The following is an 18,842-nucleotide window of genomic DNA, read 5'->3' as shown; positions in this document are numbered from 1 at the left end:
GATATGACAACTTCCCCTAATACTTCATATAGAATCAAGAGAAATTCTTGGATCTATCACATGAATATTCAGTCTTTGCGTTTGTAAGAAATGCTTTAGTACTTGAAGAGTAACGTTTCATATAAGGAGAATATCTTTTTGTACAAGGAGAATAACATTTCGTACAAAACAATCAGTTAATTGTATGAATTAGTCGACTAGTATTTTGTACGAAAATATTTTCGTAGAATAACGTTTCGTAGAAGGAAAATAACGTTTCATACATGCTGAATATTCAGCCTCCTCCTCTCTATCTTATTGGGAGGGATCTAATTAAGCTATTTATCTAATTTAAATGCTTAAAATCAAACTAAAAGTTTAATTGTATTTAGAATGCTTACGACTCAAATGGATGTACATCCACGGTTATTGGACAACTCCACCAACTTCATAGACTAGATGACTTCGTAAGTGCTCCATAGAATCCGTGCCCCCAGGGGGAGATCCCTTTTTTTTTTTCCTCCTTCTTTTAATAGCAATTATGTAATTAAGAAACTTGGACACATGATGACACAAGATTGAATACAATTAGAAATTTGGACACATGGCGGCATATGACGGAGATAGAGAGGCCAAAGATAACACGTGGCGGAATTTGGTGAAGTTTTTCGGCCATTTTATATGTACATATGTTATATTGATTACAAATTAGAGTGGAGAAATATCTATATAAAATATTAAAAGTCAGGATGACTAATCTTACAACGTCACGTAAGACGGAGGAGGATTCTCCTTGTGTGACCGAATGTATGACCGTTAATAGTAATTTCACAAGTGGCACAATATTGTGATGTCATCTCGCTTTTTGAAACCAAAACACATGCACTCGTGGAATATGTAAAGAGCATGCTATAATGCATTTTTTAAAACAAGCATAGCTCTCTGCAGGTGGGCCTACTTCTTCCATGTGAAAAGGTTGTTGATGAGTTAAATTTAAGGGTAAAGACCAATTTGTTATTGAGTTATGTTGCTTTTTCTTTCCGGATTCCGTTGATTTACTACTGTCTCTCTTTCACAGTGAAATAGATGTAAACACTGGATGGGGAATAGTAAATATTGAATTGGGAATAGTAACCACGTCATATTATAAACAAGTATATATACGTACTACATATAAGTGTTTCGCCATTCACAATATTAACGGAGTGTATTTTACATTTGCATTTTTAATAAATATTAAGAAAAGAAAATTGTTCGGCCCAATAACTCTTACCCGCGCATATGCCAGGGCCAGTTGTCTAGTTTGAAGTAACTTTCCTTCTCCCACAAATGCCCACTCAAGTCCAAAACGAATCTTTCTCCCCCATCAAATTTAATCATTGTAATAAATTAAGAAAATTCGTATTCATAAAAAAAACTAGCCTACTACCATACACAGAATTTTAATATAGTTGTTTCATTCAAAGTTGTACTAGAATACTTTAAGAAGACAAATATCATAATTGAAGTATTTGCTATTTGATAGATTAGTATTCCAGTAGGTCTAATAAAAAATTAAATATTTTATGCATAATTTAAAGTCATAAAATTATCATGTGGAAAGATTATTTTAAATTCCTTTAGCGAGTGATTTTTCTAACGAAAACATAATACTTTCAATAAGATATTAGACATAAATTTGTTGACCTGCAAATTATTTTAATTTGATTTATTTTTTAAACAAAAAAAATAAATAGATATACCTAATTCATTTTTCTAAAATTAACCTCTTTTATGTAGTGTTTAAATTACAGTGATATTTATAGATATGTAAACTTTTATAAATTCGAATATGTCTACAAAAAATTATAATCAAAATCATAGTCAATATCTACCAACATGGGTTTGGTTCAAGCAGTTTCGCTCTTGTTCCCTTTAAAGAAGGTTTTGGGTTCAAGTATTGTGAATAGAGAAAATACATACTTTGAGAGTTTTACCCCCTTAGTAGGCCAACCTGGCTCGAATTGGATGAGTCGGGATTTGATGAGCTTTTGGATACCATGATACACAAAAAAAAAATCATAGTCAATATTTAAATAACATGTAAATTTGCTACTAAAAAACTATTAATAATTTAACTTTTTATAATGAACTATAAACAAAATATTGAATAAATTATGATATATACGAATTTCTTCACTTGACATGATTGATGTAAAAGTTATACATTACATATACTTAAATTGTTGCAATGTTAATAAGAGCAAAATACCTACATATAATAATCTCTTTTAAAATATTTTAGAGCATCATTTCCTATAACAAAAAACTTATATTCATTTGGTGAATAAAAATTTTAAGATTCATTTTCTTATGAATCATTTCCTAAGAAACAAAAGTAAAATTGATTTTTATAGAAATTAAGATTAATTGTTTATAACAATACATTTAATACATAATAAATTGGTCAATTCTACTTTACACTGTATTTTTTTGGGGCATAACGGATTAATTTCACTACAAAATATTTATTACGTAGATCATAGACTTCTTGGCACATAATAGTTCAATATTCTTTAGTTTTCCGTAAGTTCTTGATAGATGGATTATAGAACCAATGATAATAATATTGAAAAAAGAAAAAGTAATAGGATTTAGATATAGACATAAAATATTCAAGCAAATCATGCACATCGTATATTATTTTTTTTATCTTTAAAAGATTGGTAAATTTTGTACTTATTTCAAAAATTTATTGGTAATTAATGATAAACATATTTGCTTAAATACCATTTAGTATGGACTTGATATATGTATAGATAGATAAATATAACTTTGCATCAATCAATTTGTAAAAAACATATTCAAATTGAGGTAATAATTAAACAGCTCAATTATGAATAATTCTATACGTAAAACATGAGTTTTCATATTTTCCTAATGTAAATACTAAAATAGAAACACAAATTTTGGAAAAGGGTAATCTGTATTTGCATGAATATGATCAAATTATATCAATTTACAAACATTTAATTAGGTTTATTATTATGCTTATGGCATATATCAAATATAAAGTGGGAGTTTTAAATGTATATCGCATGATGCTAAGATATTTTGAATTATTAGTGTAATTGCAAGTGCGTTGCACGTGCTTTATTTGTACTTGTATTACTGCTAAAGTTACGTATATTTTTTACAGCGAACTAAATATTAACATATACTATTAGGGTACATATCTTATATATATATTGATATATATATATATATATATATAGAAAATGGGTATACAGCTGATATATTTCTATAAAAACTATTATCGTTTTAGATGGCAACTCTATGCGGGTTTATCCTATCCTGACGTTTTTTTGTGCTTTTTCCAACCTTTTCAAAAACATCGGGCTAAAACTGTTTAGGCTGACCCTTGAAGTGTCGGCCATGGTGTTTTTCTTTTTAAACAATTAAAAAACTGAGCAGGAAACTTCCCGTTTAGCCGAAAATTTGAAAATTTTGGTTAATAGATTGTCATTTACTGGGTGTTGTCAAATGTGTTGTCAGGTGTGTTTTTAAAGTGCGTTAGCAGATTGTTATTTTGCCATCGGTTATTGTCAAAAGTATTGTCATTGATATTCATGGCTCATAATAGGAAGGGCAACTCGTTGTCTCCTCACGAAAATCTCTTGTTACGGAACAAAAGATATTATCGAGAATGGTGTTGATGAAATAAATCTTTCAAGATTAAATTTAAGATAATCTTCAATAGTTGTCTCAAATTGAGAAGAGAATGGCTTGTTGCTATCACTTATTGATCGACCCAAATTCACAATGGCTCTTTAATAAATAAAAAAACCGACTTACTTATGAAAATGTTACATAGAAACTTTGGATGTGCTCTTTGAGGAAAGTATATGGCTTCGAGCCATTTGTGGGATCACGTTTTCGACTGGTAGAGTATGAACTCCAAAAAACTCAATCAAGAAAACATTGTTCTAGGAAAAATCTATACATTGAGGACTTAACTTATATGCTAGCATATATATGCTAAAACCTATAAGAAAAATCCACACAAAATATTCTCAAAGTAAATATAAAAATAAATTCAACCGCTAGTATTTTAATCATCCAAAACAACTATTGAATTCCTTATGGCCTAGTTTTTCTCGAAACTGAAAGAAACATTTTTTACAAGCAGGACCACATATTACAAGAAATCGGTTTAACTACGACTGATCTTACTTTGTGACCTTAAAACCATACATTGTGTATGTATGTATATATATACATACTATTAATGCTAACAAGTAAAGGAAGAAGAAGTTCAATGCACAAAGCTTTCTCTAGTAAGATTCAAACTTAAGATCTCTTGATTCCGGATCATTGATTATTTGTTCAAACTACAAAATATTTTTACTTAAGTGAAGATTATAAAAATAACATCTCATCCATTAATTTAGGAATAAGGTCCCTCAAAAATAACTTGAGTTCCATATGTATTTGTAATAATTTCGCAATTAGGGTCGTTAAAAACTTAACTTCCATATATGACAACAAAACGGACATTATGTTGTCTTATCTGTTGCCACCCGAGATTAACAAAAGCGTTGGCCCAAGGTTGTCTGGGCCAACATTATTTGAAACGGCAGCTAAGGTTGTTCAGGTCGACGTTTCAAAAGTGTCGGCATTTATTTAAAAAAAAATCAAATGTTGAGCGGGAAGATTTCCGCCCATCAATTGAAACACCCGCTCAATGAGAGTTTTTCCCCTCCACTTTCAGCATTTTAAGCTAAATATTCTCCCCTTCTCCCTCACTCTCTTTCTTTCATTCTCTCTCTCTCTCTCTCTCTCTCTCTCTCTCTCTCTCTCTCTCTCTCTCTCTCTCTCTAAGATTATGAAAACCTCTCCAAGTCTTGAAAAAAAGAAGGTGCTTGGAGGCCTCTTAACCTTATTACGATCCTTCATGGCCTTCTAGTTGCTTGTGGTCCTCTCCCTGACTCTTTTGGTTGCCATTCCTTTTTCTCTATTGTTCCGTCCTTGTCTCCGTCTTCATCCCCATCTTCGTCTCCATCCCCATCTTCGTCTTCATCCCCATCTTCGTCTTCGGTCTTCCACTCTTCATGGCGAGACTTGCAAAGAAAGCTGGGAGAATCAGTGATAATCGCTCTTACACTCTTTCTCCCATTCTCTCTTTCTCTATCTTTCTCGGTATGTTACTAGAAAGCTCATAGTTTTCTTGTTTCAAACTCCTAATGTCTCTCGCTCATTGGTGTTGCCCTCTTGCTTGCCCTCCTCCTGGCTCTGCCTCCTTCAATGGTGCTGGACCTTGACTCCTCCATCAATCAACTGAAGCCTTACGGCGGCCCTTCTGTTGAGGATTGCCGTGAAGACGGGCAGGAGGACAGACAAGAAGAAGTTGCACCCCAGGCTGTGAGCAATGAGAGCATAGTTTAGGAAGCTTAGGAGATCATCAATGACAGCTTTCTTGACTCTGGTCGCCATGGGTGGTCCCCTGAAACATGGCAGGCAATGCTCACCTCACTTCTTTGATGCCTTGACCATATCTTGAACATTGGCTCGAGGCATTTTCTCTAGCCCTTTTACCCTGAAAAAGCAGGGGCTCTTTTTCCTCATTTTGAATATGCAGCTCTGACTGGGGTGATCATTGAATTGATTATTTAGGTTTTCTGGGAATTTTGTCTAATGTATAACATTTTGATCTTCAAGAACAGTGTAATCCCTTTTGTTTTGTTATCTTGTTTCTCGAATTATTGAATTTGCTTTTTTTCTTATGCTCTCTGATGATTATTAGTTATGTTGAAGTATGGAGAATACTGTGAATCTTTGAAGGATTTCATAAATTTGTGTAATTTCTAGGTCATGACAACACATTATCAATAAATTTACAACCTACTGTTAGTGATAAACTTAGTTTACCACTGACAATAGGTTATTAACTTGTTGATAAGCTGTAGTTTTTTTAAAAAAAATTAAATTTGTTAGAGTCAATGCTTTAAGCGTTGTCTTAGATTTTTTTTTTCCAAAAAAAGGCTTAAGTCGATGTTGTTGTGTCGGCTTAGGCACGATTTTGTCGACAACAAAAACATCAGCCTAGGCATGACTTTTGCCGACACAACAGTCAGTCTTCATGGTATTGGCCGACATACAAAATGTTGGCTTGGGCACGGTTTTCGCCAACGTTTGAAGCGTCGGCCTAGCCTTGATTTTTAGTCTACATTTTTGAAAACGTCGGCCTAGGACGGTTTTTTTCCAGCGCTTTTAAAAAATCGTCGAGAAGCCCATGCCAACAGGGCAACAACAATGTTTTTAAAAACGTCGGGAGGGTCTAGGCTGATTCAGTGTGCCAAAATGCAAAGGGATAACAATTTAGGAATAGAATTTAAAAAACAAAACATAACAGTGAAGAGCTGCAGTTTTTGGATCGCTTCCATATATAAGGACATTATCGAGAACGATAAATCCGTACCGCAGCAACTTGTCATAAGCTTCCTGAAGTGAAGTTCCGAGCCAACTAAAACCTTTGAAGTGTGTCAACCTTGCCAAAGTCTGCTTAGTCCTTACTATATATCTATATAATGCACATTTTATCTCGGATGCAGCAACCTTTGAATGCATCTATCCCGTTTGTTGTGAGTTGCTTGAAGATTTGACTTTGACAAATTTGATTCTTCATTAGACTTTGATACCTTGCTGTGTTATTGACTGCATCATATCTCGTGGAAAAAACTCTTGGGACTTGTGGCGTAAAATTGTCATAAAAAATCGTAAAACATCCATAATGTGTATTTTAACATATAACAAATTACACCCAAAAATCTCATGGGAACCGAATTCATCACCTCACAATGAATATTCACAGAAGACCAAGTGATAATGAAGGGGGGAAGGCAGATTAACCACATCCATTAGGAAATAGGCAGAGCATAGAAATTCTTCTGCAACTCATCCCCTGCAGAATTGACTCCCAATTACTTCTAGGTCGCATTTTCCATATTCAAAAGCAAAAAGAACATGAAAGAGCTGTACTTGCAAAGAGAACAAAATAGTCAATAAAACTCAAATTTGGTAGATATTTCAATTAAACTGTATCTAATACTTGCATTCATGTGTACGGTTTTACATCACAAATGAAATCTAGACAAAACCTTACAAACTACCATGGTCTTGACTTCAAAATAAACAGCATCAGCTAAGTGAATAGAAAACTATAGTCCATAAATTACGAACAAACCAGAAATTTTAAAAGTAAAAGTACAAAACTCTGTTCAAATGAACCCGTCCTAGAAAGGGCAGAGTAAACCTGTTTTTATTTCCAAGTGACAGAGAATCAAGTAGTCAGTCTGGTCCAATTCATCAAACATCAACTTGCTACTCCGGAGACATCAATGCTCTAGGGATGGTTTTCACCATCCAAGCAAATACATTTGATTAATTAACTAAAAAACTGATATATCAAAGAAAGAGGAGAAGCGGTTACTATTTCGTTGAAACATTTGCACATTCTCCAATTTTTTTTAGGCAAAGAAAATTGCCATTTCAAGAATAAACTGAAAATAATGATGTAACCCTAACCTCACTTTATGCAGTTTTTATTCACTGATTAAGAGACTTCATATTGATATTCCTTGTCCACTCAAAGACTTGAAACACTGCAAGCTGTCACCACCAAAAGAAACTGCCTAGTATATATCCCAGATATTTTGGTACCTTATTACTAGCAGAAGGGGCAACTAGCAAAGAATTTGGACGAATAAATTCATCTAATTAAAATATGCATAAGCAGATTTCAACAGCAAAAAGCCCATATTATATGACATTCTTAATCAAAAATGAGCAACAGTATGGCAGGAGAACACACCCAAGAGAATGTGAAGGAAAGAAAATTAACTAAATTAACTAAGAATAAAAACTCTTCGAATGACAAACCTTAATTATCCAAGTAGAGCCAGCGCAAGAATCTGAATTGATTGCATCAAAAGCAATATATCTAACCATCCCAAATGTCCAATTATGACCTAAGGTGCCGGCAGGGAGAAAAAACAAAAACCAAGAGTGCATGGTGATTCATCTAAAGGCTCACAAAAAGATAGCAAATTCAACAAAAAATATGAAACATGACCCAAAACAGAGATCCAAAAGTAGCTAAAAATACTTAATTAAATCTAAAAGCGATAGGAATCAACGTTTCCCAAGTTTTCATACATGTAGAATAAAGGAGCAGCCACATGGTTCAGAAGGAACTGCTAAAAGGATCAGTATTTTCCCATTTGCATTCTTTAAAACAAAAAAAAGAAAAGAAAAACAACTAACTTCCACAACTGCCATTCAAACTCACTCTGCACATTTAGGGAATTAAGTAAGAAAGGTTTCTCGCACGTTAGCTTTCTCACTGAAAAGGATGCAAAACAAAATATAGAGTCTAATGGGATCATGTCCATCACGGCAGCTGCCGGACAAATTGATGTGCCCAAGAATGCAGTCCAGGACGAGGCCAAATCTAGTTCAGGTCCTATCACGCGTTCCAAGGCCAAGAAGCTTGCTGCAACTCGCCTCGTGCCCATTACTATATAGTGCTTGGAAATATGACGAGCAGCTCAGCCCAAAGTGATGACCCATATTCTAGAAGACTCTGCCTGCCTCAAGAAGATAATATTGTTATAATATAGTTTATCTTAATTAGATATTATTTCCTATATTAGCTTGAGTCAGAAGTCTTATGTTTCATATTTTAGATTATTTCTTTATTCCATTTTAGGAAAGTTATCTAGAGGGGAATATATATCACTTTCCTATTTTAGAGTCAAGAGGGTGTCTTCCTGTACGGACCCAAATGTGGTTCTCGTCGGGGCCCGTATGTGCTCGACTGAAGCGCGCGGATTGGGAGTGCCTTCCCGAGGATGCATGACGGACACGCGTAAAAAGGAGTCGTCACTACCTGTTTACGACCCGAAGGTCGAGAGCCGGTGAGTTGCTCGGGTCTAGGGGTAATGGTACACCTAGTTTTGCTAAGGCATTGGTCTGTGTGGAATCGGAGAGTCTGAGTTCAGGGGTTCACGTTACGTGCGGAGCTATATCCCGCACGCCCTTTCGGTACTCTAACTTGTTAGGCTTGCAGTTTTATTTCATTTACCGCATAAATTAAGTTGCACTCAGCTTACACATTTTGACACCGAAAATTCGGTGAACTAAACGATGTTGGTTGAGTAGTCGAGAAAGAAGTAAACCCGTATGTCGGGAAATCGGTTCACTATCTTGCGTTACAGTTCATCAAACCATGATAGTTGAATTCCTACGTGAACTGGAATCGCGAGATCTTGGGATTACTCTTGTCAGGGCAGTCATTGGACCGATTTAATTAGTTCGACTCTTGGACCATTCGCTCACTGACTGGGATTATTACATAATGAATGTATAAAGTAAAATCCTTACAATGCTCTAAAAAACAATAAATACAAATTACAAATGATTGAATCCCAGTAAGTTAGCATTTGGTTATTATTTCGCTCCGACTCGCCGTGAGTTCAAGGAAAAAACTGAAAAACTAAAATTCAAATGTGCTCTCAGTGAATGGGGCGTTGGACCTCGTGACTGATGGTTAGGGCGTTGAACGCTAAGTGCAATGCGTCCTATGGGTCGGGCTCGACTCGCATGGATAAACAAGAGCAGAAAAGTAACAAAACACATGCAGATAACAAACAATATGTTATTGCCAAATGTACGTGGATTAACAAATTATTAACCCAAGGGTATTTTTGCAAGCAAATGTCCTATTTTAAGCAAGCAAACACGTGCAAAACATTTTACATTCGGCTTTATTTCAAGGACTTGACACACATGGTGTTTGTAGTCAAGTTCTTTGTGCGTGGATTGCTTTTAAAATTATTCTGTATTGTTACACTGAAATTCCACTGAATTCACCAAACTCGTGTTTTGACTCTAAATTTGGAACCTAGAGTTCCACCTAATCATTGTCTATCGTTTGGTTCAGTCGAGTGAAAGGTTAATTAGCATTTTGCATGTTTTGTGACAGAGATAACCGTTCTAGTTACCCGAGTCTACGATAGGATGACAGAAACTCATTAGTTGGATAAGAAAAAGCTTTGCAAATAAACCTGCTCCTGAACAGGTAGCCCGTCCTTATCCTGATACCGTAGTGTCTCTGTTTTGTGACAGAGATAACCGTTCTAGTTACCCGAATCTACGATAGGATGACAGAAACTCATCAGTTGGATAAGAAAATGCTTTGCAGATAAACCTGCGCCTGAACAGGTAGCCCGTCCTTATCCTGATATTGTAGTGTTTCTGTTAAGCTAACCCTAACGATGTCGCTAATTTGTGAAAAGACGATTTTGCCCCTTATTTGAAAATTATTTTTAGAAAAGGGAAACATCGCAGTGCGGGCCATCTCGAGCCGGTGTCGATCAATTCTCTGGATCGTCTAGGGTTATGCAAGAACCCCGAAAAAGTCAAAAAACCGATCGATCTAACCGTAAGTGATTTAAAAAGATCTTTTATATCCTGACTTGAGTTACTTGAAATCAAGTAAAAACTCAAGTTGGGACGCACAAGTTCTTTCTAGACGTCTGTGCTACATCGGACTGCGCATTTCGGGTTTTGAAATAGGCAAGTTTTGAAAATGGCTTTAACGTCATTTGACAACTTATCGACGCGAGTTATCAGTTAATTGCCAATTCATACAAGCTTATTAGTGCCAAGTGGGTTTAATCATGTGTGCATCCCGATTAATCCGTTTGTGAATTTATGACTTGTAAATTATTGCCGAATGCAGTAAATGTGCGGATTACAGACAATCAGACAGATCATGAATTAATCCACTGAATGGAGTCTGAGTACCCGAAAAGCTTAATTTAATGAAAACAATTCATGATACGGCAACTAAGACGGGCTAGGAAGGTCAAGGATAATTTGGTCAAAATGACCAAAATACCCTCGGAACCCAAATGGCCCCGAAAGAGTCACCGATGCATGAATCCATGCATTTTGCTTTTTAAAAAATAACGTTTTAAAGGCATTTTAATGCGGGATTTGTGATAATATTGAAATTGCAATTTGCACAAAATCCGAGAAATGAATTTCATCGAGATAAAGAGACCGTTCTTGACCCGAATGAGGTCAAAGAACTCTCGGCTCTGTCCTCTTGGGAATAGCCGTGGGTTTCCTTTACCCATTTCGGGTTTCAAGCGTTCGCTTCAACCCAAATTCAACTATTTCTCGCATGCTCAAAATGTTAAACACGATAAATGACACATATTTATCAAAGCCGGTATCGCCATGATTTGGAAAATGCATTCAAACATACAAACATGCACAAACACGTTATTTATGGAATCAATAGAACGATACCGACTTCATGCATGCGGGAAAATATAAAAATTTGGGAAACGACTTTAATCGAGGCAAGGAAACCGGTTATAACCCGAAGAACCAACAAAGGGGCCGCGGTTACCTTTCCTCAAAGGGAACCCATGAGTTTCTTTGGTCGTTCGGGTTTAAATCGGTCTCCTCGACTTCGATTTAAACATTTTTCGACATGCTAACACGTAATACGATGATAAATGTGCATGATATAATATAGTAAATGCATAAAAATTAAATCTTGCGAGTATAACTTAAAATGCCTTATTGCTCCACAAACGCAAAAAAAAACATAAAAATTCTAGCTCCTCTAAGTCGGGAATGGTTATACCTAGTCCCGGGAGGAGGGATAACACCACTGGAAGTCGAGTCTGGTGAATAGGAGTCGGGTTGAGGTCAGATTTGGGCCGATTTTATTGAACATACCCAACTGGAGCAGAACAGACATGACTGGGCGCTGGCCGACCCGACTGGGCACCGGGAGAAAACAGGCCGGTTCGGACGACTCGGGTGGCTTTTCAGAGAGTGCTCAGATGTTCCGGAAAGCCAAGAGGATGTTTAATGTCCCTACGGTGGTTTCAGGAGGAGAGCACACGTAGATTTTTTGGAAATCAAGAATAAATTTGGGTTAGCAAAACAGAAACACATCGGACTGGGTCAAAATAGACCCGACTGGCTGTCCTGAAAGAAACGGCTCTCTCAGAGGATCCCGATGGTATTTTGATGCAAGGTCGGTGGCTCTCGACTTCTAAGAGAACCCGGAGGTGGCTGCGATGGTCGTTTGATTCCAGAGTTATCGGGTTGACTCGTATAGCCTTTCAAAGATCACGGAAAACAGAGCATGTCCAGGAAATAGACCCGACTGGGCAGTTTTCGAGTCGGAGGTCACAACGGTGGCTCCTAATGGAATTTTGAGGCAAGGTCAGTGGCTCCCGACTCCAAACCAACCCCCGGAGGTGACTGTGGTGGTCGTTTGGTGAAAAGAGTCTCAGATCGACCCGATCTGCAAGGAAAATCGCAAAGATAGTCAGAAAATCCGACCCGATTGGGCAATTGGGCTGTTTCTTCGTGCTGGGTGAAAACCAACGAGTTTTTCTTAGATTTCTCAACTCCTTGACACCCTAGGGTCATGTAGGGAGGTGCTTGATGGGTTTTGGCAACTCAAACTGGTTCGGAAATGCTTTAAACCCGGGTTGCCATTTTTGACTCGAGAAGGACCAAAATCCTTTTCGGTTATGTGGTGGGGTATTCTGACTGGTTGGAGGCTTCAAACTTAAAATCTAAGCTCGGAAATGGATAGCGGGGGTCGAAAACATGTGAGATATGAAGTTTGGTGAAGTTTGAATTTAAGCCGGGATGGTGAATTCCATGATTCCGACTTAAGTCTTGAGGGTTTTATTTGGTTTTTGCTGAGTTGAAGCTTGCTGCTTTGTTGCGGTTTTGCTTGAGGTTTTTGAGAGCTTTTGAATAGTGAGAAATGCTAAAGAGATGGCATGGAAGGTGTTTGATTAAGTTAATGACATTTGGGCAATATATAGGTAAAACTTAAGTGTAATTAAGTGAGAAAAAGTGCAATTAAGGGCAAGGATTAGGGGGATCCGAATTTTTAATCAAAATAGGGATGAAGACTTCTTCAAAATGCATTAATGAAGAAGGGATGGGTGCATTGATGAAGATGGAGTGTTGAAGAGAAATTGTAGTCTTGATATTTTCCATGAAAGACAAGGCAAGTTGCATGGAGGAAGAAGCCAGAGAGGAGGGCGGTTTGGGCAATGGATGGGGCGGCTAGGGCAGCCTGTGAGGCCCACGAGTCTTGAGGGAAATTCGGGACAAAGTTCGGGTCTCGATTGATTACGTGTGTGAGGTTTGTGGCTCAAATGAACGTCAAATCGTCAATGCGTGCACGAAAACGATTCAAATGAGCCCGAAATCACCCATTTTGCCCAAATGAATGCTCGTGTGATTTTTTGGCTCGAAAGCCGGTTTTGCTCGTTTCAAGCGATCAGAGCAAAGTTAGCCATTTCTGAATGCACATCTCGTGTCTGCATTATGCATTGGTCATTTTGACATGCATTGTCAATCAAACTGAATAATTGACCCTTATGCCGGTACTGCTCATGTGAAGCCGGAGGCGTCCTAGGAGTCCGAAACCAGATTTCTCAGAATGCTTGGATGATCTGGAGATCGATGTGATCTCTGTTCGTTGAGAACAAACCTCGAATGATTAGAAAAATGCATATGGGACCCTAAAAAGCACTATTGAGGAGGCCTAGATGAATTGTGCAGTTCCGTCTAAGGATTTCACAATGAGCCTTGGGATAAGTAGCACTGGGTTGGCCAATCATCCGGTGTCAAGTTTCCGCGAAAAGAACCTCCGGTTATGAATTTCCATTAAAAACGGTCTTTTCTGCTCTTCAGAGGTCATTCGGGAAACTGAAAGGGATTCTGCAGTCCAATTTGCCCAATTGCATCTGTCTGCTGTAGTTTTCGGGGCAATGCATGGTTAACTTGGATTGCCGATGTTCGATGAGTCAGTATGACTTCCGAGAGACAATCTAAAGCAGTGATCATGCCCTGTATAATTACTGGATGTGACTGCATCTGACATTGGGTATTAACTTTTCTTTGGTGAATCGACGTTTTTGGACTCCCACTAAAAAGTTGTCTATATTCAGAAATTTGCTCTGTATAGAGCAGATGATCTGCGAAATGTGATTGAAGACACTTTTCATCTGTTTGGCACTGCGAGGGATTTTTGGAGTCCAATATTGACTATCTTCTGATGATTGAGTGAACCAACGGAAAATAGCACTATCGGCGTTGTATTCTGGAAAATGCCGGTTTGGGGATTGTTTGGGCTCTTTGGTTGCTCTACATGAATGTGATGACCAATAAAGTTCTTCTATTATGCGCTCGAGTCATCTGACTGTCTCTGCTGACTTGAGGATGAATAGTGACTCGCTGCTTTGTCGAGTCTTCTTTTGTGTCTGTACTCAAGTCATGGTCTGAGTTGCTGCTGATGCATATTGCTTGAACTGGTGGACCAAAATGGGATGCTGACACTTCCCTCTATATATATATATATATATATATGCTAGGAGGAGATCTCAAAAATACGAATTTGATGAATATTTTGAATGAAATTGCCTAGAGCATTTCCTCTATTTATCTGAATAAGTTCCTTAGTTAGTAACGAAAATCCCGATTCTTATCGTTCATCCTTGAGCGTGGCGAATCAAAACGACTTTTCTTACTCATAGCGAGTTATCTTATCGAGTGAATTTAGTTGGTTCTACCCTCCACCCTTCTTTTTTATCCAGTTCTGATTCGTGAGCCCATCACAAATCACTACAAAATGAGAGGTGATCAGTCAAATAAATTATTTGGAATATCCAAAATGCAACGTTCTGCAGAAGATTCAGACATAATGTCATGAAAATGAACAATATCAAGTAATATAATATCAAAAAAAAACCCTTGAAGGGCTATCATTCTCTTAGAAATAACAAACTACAACATCTATATTTCTTCCATTGGAGAGGATAAATTAGGACATTTGTTCTAACCACCTGATGTTTGCTAGATCATCAGCTAATAACTTGCTAAAACCTGAAATGATCCTTCCATGCAAGAACAATTGGCACGTCATATCGAGATGTGGAAATCACTTAACCAATCTCCTATAATGCAAAATGACCTGGGTTGATGATCTTGATCTGAATTTTTCGTCAAGTTCTGAAGACTGATAATCTGCTGATAAAGGCAAAGTTCTTAAAAATCATGCCTTCCCATTTAGGTGCATAACAAATCAAACGGTGAAGATTTCAGAGAATTCATGCTTTATTTAATCAGTTACTTTAAACTTCATATACGGGAAGCCAAATTTCCATAACAAAACATAAGCAATTGTGAGAGGCTCAAACCATGGTTGCTCTTCTACTGCATTGGACCTATTCTTTACTAAACCCCCATAACAACTCCACTCCACTTGACAACTATTCTTTGACGTACTTGTAAGTGCCGAACTTAAAATAATATAATTACGTAACAACACAATAAAAATGCATCTTTGTTTTGAGTTAAAGAAATAGAGACTGAATCAGAATTTCCACTGCTCAATAACCAAGATTTTATTAGCACAGAAGAATCTTACTCTTTCCAGGATGGAAATTCACAGAAGATTTAAAAATAGCTGACGTCACGTACCATACTTAAACTGGACCTTCAAATCATTCTAGATGTTGCCATGTCCCATTTTTATCAATTCAAGTAAATCTAACTAGAGGATAAAAGAAAAACGGAGACCAAACTGTAGCATCCTATGAAAAATCAATTGAGTTTCTAGCTAGACCCACTGATTCGATCATTTATCTAGCAGCAGCAGCCCATCGCTGTAATTCCTGAACCCCCAAACCACTTAAAGCTATGTAGACTTATGAAAAAGCTCTAGAAAATTATACTTTCTCATTTAAAAGTCAAACAACTCTATCATTGAATTCTAATTGAATTTTATGCTTTACTTGATCAAAATTACGGTTTACTTCATCATATACTTATTCTCTGTTTTAACTTGGGACAAAGTATAGTTAGAAATCATCTTCTTTTTTTTTTTAATTAAGTGAATAGAAACCAATCCCAAGTTCAACATTTGATAAGCATGATGTCATGAGTGCAAAAGAATCTTACTCTTCTTAAGCCTGAATTTCCCGTAAAATGAATGACACCTGACCTCAATAAGGAAAGAAAATATATGATACTAATGTAGGAGAAATTCAACATGTGTAAAAGCGCAAGCATTGGTGGCAAACAACTAAACACAAAAAAGCAATGGACCTAATACAAAACCAATGCATAAGCTGTAAGAGCATTAATATATTTAAGCGCATAACATGGTAGGAGTATTCATTTACTTGGAAGCAAGGGCAAGTGATGAAATTGCAGTTTGAGAAATAACATATGATATAAGGCAGCAAAAATAACAAGGCAGGCTAGTCGCAAATTTACTCGAGCATTTCAAAGGCCTAAATATGTAGGCAGAGAGGAACTCACCTCTATTCATGGCATTTGAAATATTAAGAGACGTAACAGGATCGCACTGCCTGGACACACATAAGAAGAGTTAGATTAGATGATGATTCGGATATGAATGTCATAATAAGTGAGACAAAATTCTGGTGCAAATTTTTGGGCATGGCCTGAGCTCACTTTAGTAAGCAAAGATGAACACAATAGCTACTACCTCTTCCAAACCGAACAGGAAAGTGGCACAGTAGCAAAAGCCCATATATATATGTAAACGTTAAAGTAATAGGAAAAAGGGAATACGATACTGAAAAATTAGAGCAACAACTAATCTAGGAAAAACAGGTAAAGACAGCAGGAGCAACATCCGGTCAAGCTATAAGCAAAATTAATTAAACAAGGGCAAGGACAACGAACAGAGGTAAGAATGAAATAAATTACCAAAAAACAGCTTAGAAGCATATGAAAGTACAAAAATCATTATGTAAAATCAGTAACAGGAGGCTACTCTGATAGGTGATAAGTAAGGCAAACCAATATTTTCTTTCTAATTTCTAATATATATACATGTAATTTCCAATTAGAGCACATAAATCATGATGTCGAACAAGTCACAGAATGATTCCAACACTCAGGAATGTGGCCCTAACCCGATGAGTAACGCATACCACACTACTGGAGGCTTTTTTTTTTTTTCCTTCCTTCCCTTTCGCATTCCAATGTATGTTTTAATTTTTGGGAAGACAATTGGGATCAGGCAGGTCTACTATTTCCTCCAATATACTGATAGAGAAAGAACAGAAAGTGTATAGTAATCCAGGGTGTGCAAGCAAGCACCCCTTTGTAACACAACGCGCAGTGTATTCATTAGTTGTTCATATGACAAACTTTGTGAGAGCACGTAAATCAAAGGCACATGCTTGTTATTAGAACACTCATAAATATACGATGAACTGTGCATGCGGTAAACAACTGCAGAACAGAACATATTTAAAAAAAAAAAATTGATGTGGTTTGATCAAAATCAGTTGGAGGTGATATCTGACTAGTTTGATGAGAAATGCGATAGGCTGGCGCGGTCCACATTGACGTGATTGAAACAGGCATTTGATCGAGCAGATTGGAGAAGACCGAGTGCCACGGAAATGGAGGAGATCAGACGAATGAGTACAAGTAGTAGACGGCCGGGAGAAGAGGAAGGGAGAGGGAGCCCATCAGTACAGGTCAGTAGGAAATTGCCGATTTAGGGAGCCGCAAGGGAACAGGCACGAAACTTTGAATAAGAGTGGCATTTTGGAAGGCATAGAAGGTGAACCTGCTCTGAGTTGGGCCGCGGGTGGAATGGCTAGCGGCCGGCAGGGCGAGGGAGGCGGCAAGGGCTGTTTAATCACAGACTGCCGGGTCGAGGAAGAAGGCGAAAGGTGAAGAGGTAAGGATCTGAAGCGAGGAAAGGAAAAGCATGAAGGATCAGGGGTATTAATGGAATTTCGCTAATATAATAAATAATAATAATAATAATAACAACAACATATATATAGGATAGATGATAAGGCAAACTACGTCATACATTCTATGGTTTCACATTTTTTTTTTCAAATTTATCATATACTTTTAAAATTATCAAAAATATCCCATAGCTTAATTTTTTTTTCAAATTTATCCCGCCGTAATATCTTCCGTCAACATTTAACGGTCTTACCACTGTGACCCTTTGCCCGTGATAGATTTGAGAAAAAAAAATTAAAACCATTCAAATTTGAGAAAAAATTAAAACCGTAAAATAGATTTGATAAAAAATTAAAACCATGAGATATTTTTGATAATTTTAAAAGTATAAGATGGATTTTAAAAAAAAGATGAAACAATGAGATATATGGGGTAAAGACCTCTAGATAATAATTTACAAACTTATGATCTATATATATAAAAGAAATATTTATATATGCATATTACACTCTCATTAAATAATTGTATATCTACCTATATTTTTTAATAGAGTTGATGCATAAATATGATTTTTGAAAGATAAATAATTTATTACTTGGAAATATATATTGGTGAAATTTTGCTTATATGAATTTGTATAGATATTACTTATTTTATGATTCTATTTATTAGGTGAGAAGTTTCTATATAAAATATCACATATATAAAGTTATTTATTACTTTAAAAAAGGGAAAATGATATTATTGGTCCTATTTGTTTGCCAATTTTTGACATCGAGTCCTAAATGTTTCAGTTTGGAAAAACAAGTTCTAAAAGATTTGGAAAAGTGTAACTTTTGGTCCTAAATCTAACTGATCGTTACAGTCTGCCTACGTGGACTTAACGCCGTCAAGTTGGTCGTTACTGTGCTGACGTGGCACATTTCTATTGGATCGATTTGGTTCGAGTCCAGATGTCGGGTCTCAGTTCGGTTCGGGTCGAATGTCTTCTTCTTCTTCACCCGACCAGCTCTGTTCTCTCCCTCCTT

The 18,842-nt window shown here is 36.7% G+C and overlaps 3 long non-coding RNA genes across 3 annotated transcripts; 1 reads left to right on the top strand and 2 right to left on the bottom strand.

Moving 5' to 3' along the window:
• Positions 1-4,788: 4,788 nt before the first annotated feature.
• Positions 4,789-5,741, top strand: LOC116203068. The gene is made up of 2 exons (XR_004156199.1): positions 4,789-5,157; positions 5,302-5,741. It is a non-coding gene; the product is annotated as an uncharacterized LOC116203068 (long non-coding RNA).
• A 968-nt stretch (positions 5,742-6,709) lies between these two features.
• On the bottom strand, positions 6,710-8,483 carry LOC116203067. The gene is made up of 2 exons (XR_004156198.1): positions 7,897-8,483; positions 6,710-6,919 (listed from the first exon to the last, which is right to left on the bottom strand). It is a non-coding gene; the product is annotated as an uncharacterized LOC116203067 (long non-coding RNA).
• A 6,254-nt stretch (positions 8,484-14,737) lies between these two features.
• On the bottom strand, positions 14,738-17,808 carry LOC116202603. The gene is made up of 3 exons (XR_004156097.1): positions 17,415-17,808; positions 16,396-16,445; positions 14,738-15,096 (listed from the first exon to the last, which is right to left on the bottom strand). It is a non-coding gene; the product is annotated as an uncharacterized LOC116202603 (long non-coding RNA).
• Between the last annotated feature and the right edge of the window lie 1,034 nt (positions 17,809-18,842).

This window comes from Punica granatum, chromosome 4 (genome assembly GCF_007655135.1).
Source record: "Punica granatum isolate Tunisia-2019 chromosome 4, ASM765513v2, whole genome shotgun sequence".
Taxonomy (NCBI): domain Eukaryota; kingdom Viridiplantae; phylum Streptophyta; class Magnoliopsida; order Myrtales; family Lythraceae; genus Punica; species Punica granatum.
The sequence above is the reverse complement of the archived record's forward strand: the minus strand, read 5'-3'. Positions and strand labels throughout refer to the sequence as shown.